Below are 6379 nucleotides of genomic sequence, written 5' to 3'. Positions count from 1 at the left end.
TCATGGGACCCCATTGCTTACTTTCTTCCATTGAGAGAACTGTCCATTTATTCCTTCTTTCTGCTTCCTGTTTAACCAATTTTTAATTCATAAAAGGATTTGTCCTCTTATCCCATATCTGTTAAGCTTACTCAGGAGTCCAACATTGCTAGCTGCCAAATCTTTTCCGAAAGGTCTGCATCCACCTCCTTGGGTGTAAAATATTTGCAAAGTGGGCACTTAACAACACTATGGTCCTCACCTTGGCAGGGGGAATAGCCAGTTTCAGCCACTGTCCATCTAGACATAACATTTTATTGCATATGGCCAAAGGACATTACAATTTTAAATTAAGAATACATGGAATAAAGAAGTTTAACAAAAAAAGGAGGCAAAACACAGCAATAAAAACAGAGGATACCAATTAACAGACAGCAAAATGAAGATATCCTGGCCTAAATCCACAAACCAGGTTGCAACAAATTAGGCCCCGAGTGTGGCTTTGGCTCAGATTTTCAAGCAATGTAAACAATGAGACTATGTGGCTGACATGTGGCTCTTCATCAGTTAGAAGAAAAGTAACTTTCTCTGCTGCTGAATCTGGATCAAGGCTGACTGAAATTACTTCAAGAAATTTGGAACTAGGTACTAGATCAGCAGTACCCAACATAGTGCTCATGGGCACCATGGCGCTTACAAAGTGGTTTTAGAAAGTGGGCACGGCCAGGTGGGGCTCTTGCTCAGCAACTCTTCTAATTGGTCCCTGGATTGGCTGTGCAGATTTTTTAAAAAACAAAACATTGCTTTGGCACCAGCAGCCAACATTGCACAATGTTCTACATTGTTTAAGCAGTGGCAGCCATTCTGAGGCTGGCTCTGCCTCCAGTAACAGCCTTTTTTGGCAGCCATTTTGTGCCTGCACCCACCATGCTATATTAGAATTCCAAAGGTGATCTAGATAGTAAGGAAGGTCCTCTAATTCTTGGGCTCCAGAGGAACACAGATGCCAGGCAACAGGTTTACAGGCATAACAACCTATTAGCATGGTTGTTGGCAGTTTGAAAGCTGTGAAGCTATTCTAAGTTTATGGGAGGTGATACTGGGTAAGAAAGAGGCTCTGTTATAATTCCTTTTTGATCAATCCAAACCAGATTTGATCAAGCAAATCTGGAGCTGGATATAGAGCGGAACTACAAGTGACAAAAGGCACAGGTTGGACACTTGTCAGCTTCCCTCAAGTTTTGATGGGAAATGTAGGCATCCTAGTCTTGCAGCTTGGCTCTCTGACTGCTGTCCAATGGACTTTTCAACTGTCACTTGTCCAACATTCCACCAAGCTGCCTACATTTCCCATCAAAACTTGTGGGAAGCTGACAAGTGTCCAACCTGTGCCTTTTGTCACTTGTAGTTCTGCTCATAGAATGCAGCATCAGGACTAAAGGTCCAGTCATGAAGTCTGGGACAGTAAAGGGGAATATTCTAGTAAATAGCTGGTAAATAATAACAATGAAGAATTTGGCTATATACAGCGACCCGGGTGAGATTGGTCTGCAGTAAGTGACACACACTGCCTTGAGTGTTGGTCAGTTGGTCTGCTTATGCAAATAGTTTATCAAAGCAACTTGCATGTGAGCCCTTCCTGAGAAGGAACCAATTTCTGCCTGCAGCAAGGCCATTGGAGTACCCTGAGGCAGAGCCAGAATCCTCCTTAGAAAAACATTTTGCGGTGTCTCCTTGTTCTGAATCATAACAGAAGTTGGCAAAGCTTAGAAATTCCTGTCTTCATTAGTTTCCCTTTTACTACAGTTGTTCTATTTAAAAAGCAGCAAATATTTGGGCATTTATCTAACAAGATATAAAGACACTTTGTTCAGAGATAATTATGAGACATCGTGGAGGAGAATTCAAGAAGATTTGGAAAGATGGTCCAAGTTGTCTTGGATTGGAAGAATTTCGGTGATTAAAATGAACGCTTTACTGAAAATCAATTTTTTGTTTCAAATGTTACCAATTAGCATAAAAGACACTGAAGGATTGGCAAAGACAAATAAATCAATTCATCTGGAACAGCAAAAAACCAAGAGTAACATTCAAGGTATTACAAGATGAAACTTCTAGAGTTGGGCTGGCAGTCCCAAATACCAAATTATATTACAAAGCAGCTGGTCTAGTTTGGATTATAGACTGGATAAGAAACCCCAAAGATAGACTAATACGACTAGAAGTGGCGGATTTGACAGATGGACCACACAATCTCTTTGGGTGGCAAAAAGATCAAGAAAGAAACAAGAAAGCCATGTCATAAGAGACAGCCTCATTCAAATTTGGGACTCGGTCAGAAGAAGAGGAAGCCTGCTGATATCACCACTATTTTCACCAATTGATGCTTTTTGTGACAAGAATCAGAGAAAAGATAATGATTTTATAACATACCAAGACATGATAAACCTTCAAGGAAAGATAAAATTATGGCAAGATGAAGGGGAAAAAATACAATGGCTGACATATTTTCAGGCAGTTTCCAGAATACAAGTAGCCCTGAAGGAACTCAGAGGACAGTTAAGGAATCTTACAGATTTTGAGAAAATAATCACGCAGAAAAAGGAACACATCTTGGGTTTTATATATAAACTTTTACTCCAATATGATACTGAAACAGAACAAGTTAAAGTGTGGATGGTAAAACGGATGCAAAATTTCAGAGAAGAAATAACATTTCAACAGTGGGAGAATCTTTGGACAAAGGATATAAAATTTACGGCAAGTCAAATACTAAGGGAGAACTGGTACAAGATGTTCTTCAGATGGTACATTACACCAAAAGACATCGAGAAAATGGACAAGAAATATGTGGGGTTATGTTGGAAATGTAAAGAAGCAGACAATTCCTTCTATCACATGTGGTGGACATGCTGCAAAAGCAAACATTTCTGGAAAGAAATACACGCCGAGATGCAAAAGATTTAAAATTTTGATTTCGCCATGAAACCACAAACTATGCTGTTGGGAATACTACCAGAAAACCTAGACAGAAAATTACACAAACTATTTAGATATTTATTGACAGCGGCAAGGGTGGTATCTGCAACCAGATGGAAGGAAGAATGCCCAACTAGGGAAATCTGGAAAGATGGCAGAATATGCAGCAATGGCAAAACTGACAAGCTACTTAAACAGAAGACCAATGAGAGAATTTGAAGAGAAACGGGGGAATTATTTTACTTACAAAGGATAAAATGCATAAAATGTTTTAGTTTTAGTAATTTGAATAAGATTGTATATTGATATATTGTTATAGTTTGCATGTAAGATTAGGATATGATAAGATGGAAGGCAGTTAAATATTAATGATATTTGATATGGAAACTTTGGCATAAAGTTCAGATAAATAGAAATGATCTGTATAGAAGCACCAGTCCATATTAAGATATAGCACTAAGAATGTACATGGAGACCTTTAGTTGATCCAAAATTGAACACTGAGTAGGAAAAAGAATGTATTTAGTTTGTGAAGGTAAACGTGAAAATGCACAGAAGCTGAAGAACTCTGATTAAGATATGTTTTGTGTACTCTGTATTTTAATAACTCCTGTAGTGCAAAATCTTACTGTTCCTTTGATCCCGTTATCATCCTCTATTCTTTCTGTACCCCTCTTTGTTCTGGGTGGGGGGGGAAAGAGCGCAGGACTCTAATCTGGAGAGCTGGGTTTGATTCCCCTCTCCTCCGCTTGAAGCCAGCTGAGTGACCTTGGGTCAGTCACAGCTCTCTCAGCCCCACCCACCTCACAGGGTGATTGTTGTGAAGATAATAACAACACACTTTATAAACTACTCTGAGTGGGCGTTAAGTTGTCCTGAAGAGTAGTATATAATTATAATTATGTGACCTAAAGGCAGGAAAAACTGGTGAGGGAGGAGAGCTTCTTGCATTCTGAAGAACTTTGAAACCTTCCACAGCTGCAAGTGTGCAATTTCCATTTGGTGCAGAGATCGTGATGGTGAACTGGTACCTCCCTCATGGTGGTATACATACATTAAAAGTGATTGCAACCATATAGGTAACGGCAGCCACTTATGGAGGCAGCAATTCTCCTCTTCATGAATGCCTCTTCATGAATGGCATCTGGATTCAAACCCAATGGCAGGCTGTGCACAAGTTCTACCAGGATAATTGTATGAGCGACTCTTAGCATCAGATAATCAGAAACAAAGGTCATATATACAATGCCTGGTCCCTATCAGTTATGAATCAGGAAAAATTACACGTGTTCTTGTGGCTTACTGCAAACTATGAATACTGTATTGACAAAATAGAACCCTGTCAATCATGATAGCATAGTGGTGTTTAATTTGTATACAAGACACACAATTTAAAAAATATTTCAACACCTACTGGTTCATGCTCCATTGTACATGTGTTCATCATAGTAGATTGTGGAAACTTCATGATAGTTCCATCTGCTAAAGTATGCCAGTATCAAGTTTCTGTACGTTATCCAACTATGCCTGGGTGTTTTGAAGAGCTGTTTATCCATATGCTATTCCCCAAAAGAAAGAACTCTCATCTATTTTTATTAACTGATATTCCCATAGTGACATTATCACTTTATACCCAAGCAGTGATACCTAAATCAAAGTAAACACAAAAGTAGCATCCTGGTTTTAGTGCAAAAGATTGGTTGGGGAGATAGAAGTTAATGAATAACAGGCTCCAAGAGAGGCAGCTCAGAGAAGCTGTGATCGGTCTCTACAATAAATTGGCAATAAAGATACTAAACGAGGAAAATCCTACAATGAACACATGACTGAAGTTACGCGGTCTCATACATTTTTACACCCTTCTTTCAAGGAGGTCAGAGCACCATACATGGATCACCATTCCTCATTTTATCTTCACAACCATCCTGTATGGTAGGTTAGGCTGAGTGCAACTAGTCCAAACTTCAGAACAACAGTCGCAAACTTCAGAACAACAGTAAATTTACATTTGGGTTTCTCACTACCAATCATTACAACACACTGGCTCTCACATGTGACCTAGGAAATGTTTGCACTGAACAGACAGTGAGGAACAACAGGATAAAAATGCCAATTGAACTGGAGTTTAGTTGATCAGATTGTAGGCAGTTTCAGGTGGGCAGCTGTGTTGGTCTGCAGTAGAACAGCAAGATTCAAGTCTAGTAATACCTTGAAACCAAGAAGATTTTCAGGGTATATGTTTCCAAGATTCAAAGCTCCCTTCTGTAAGCACTGCAGCTTAGAAACAGAGCAGCTAACAACGAACTTACACAGAACCTGTAAAGAAAATAAGAGCCCTTTTTATTCAGGAACTCCATTCAGGTTAGGAAAGAGAAAAGACAGAATCTAGTCTAATCTGTCTAAACTATGATGCTGGTGGGTGCAGGAAACAAGTTCTGAGTCCCCCATGATGGCAAGAGGGAGAGAACGTATGTGTGCAAGCAGGGGAGAAGGCAGAAGAAAGGTTCTATAAAAATAGCAATCTACGGATCAAACGGATAGCATCACTAGAGCAGAAAGGTGGGATTGCACATGTCCTGACCACTCTCTCTCTACACTATGTCCTCTCTGTAACCTGAGAGTACTTCACTTATTCCACTTTCAGGAGCTTATACCCCAGAAATCTTGTTGGTTGTCAAGGTGCTACTGGATTTGAATCAAACTGTAGACAGATATGGTGTTATCCTACTATGTAAAAGCTGAGCCGTATTGGTGACAACACTTTTTATCCCTTGTCCTGCTTCAGGCAGCAGCCAGGTCTGCAGAGTACTGCTGACAGGTAACGAGAACCAGCTGGCAAGGCTAGGAATGAACAAAGTGTAAATCAAGGGAGTAGTCAAACACAGGCCGGGTCGGAGGTCAGAGAAATAGTTCCAAGGAGCAAGTGCAGGCAACACAGTAGCAGCTCAGAGAACTCGTTGAAGCCACGCTGAAAGGGCCCCTCCCTCAGGCTCTTATACTCTGGGAGCGTTATGTCAGCTAGCACAGCTGCTTCAAGTCTCCTCTTCTGAAGCCCCTCCTTCCTCTGAGAAGGCTGGCCTGTTCAGAGCCTGGAGGTGTGCTGATTGACGTCGGGTCTGTAAGTCTCTTCTGTGCCTGCTGCGCCGTTGCTCTCGGGGGTCTGGAGATGTTGGAGGGGATAAGGAAGCTGGCTGCATCTGGGCTGATGGCTCTGGGTGGGGAAGGGGAGCTTCTGGCTGGGATTCAGCATCTGACAGTTCAGCTGTGGTCGGCTGATGGGAGACAGGCTGCTCCTCCTCAGGAGGAGCAAGGCTGTCAGCAAGCCTCGGCTGTTCCAGCTGCTCCTCCTCTGAGGAATCGTCAAGCTCCAGATATACTATGACATCCCCGCACAGGCACATTGAGGGGCTTGTGGGTGTTC

The sequence above is a fragment of the Eublepharis macularius genome, chromosome 6, assembly GCF_028583425.1.
Source record: "Eublepharis macularius isolate TG4126 chromosome 6, MPM_Emac_v1.0, whole genome shotgun sequence".
NCBI lineage: Eukaryota > Metazoa > Chordata > Lepidosauria > Squamata > Eublepharidae > Eublepharis > Eublepharis macularius.
The sequence above is the reverse complement of the archived record's forward strand: the minus strand, read 5'-3'. Positions refer to the sequence as shown.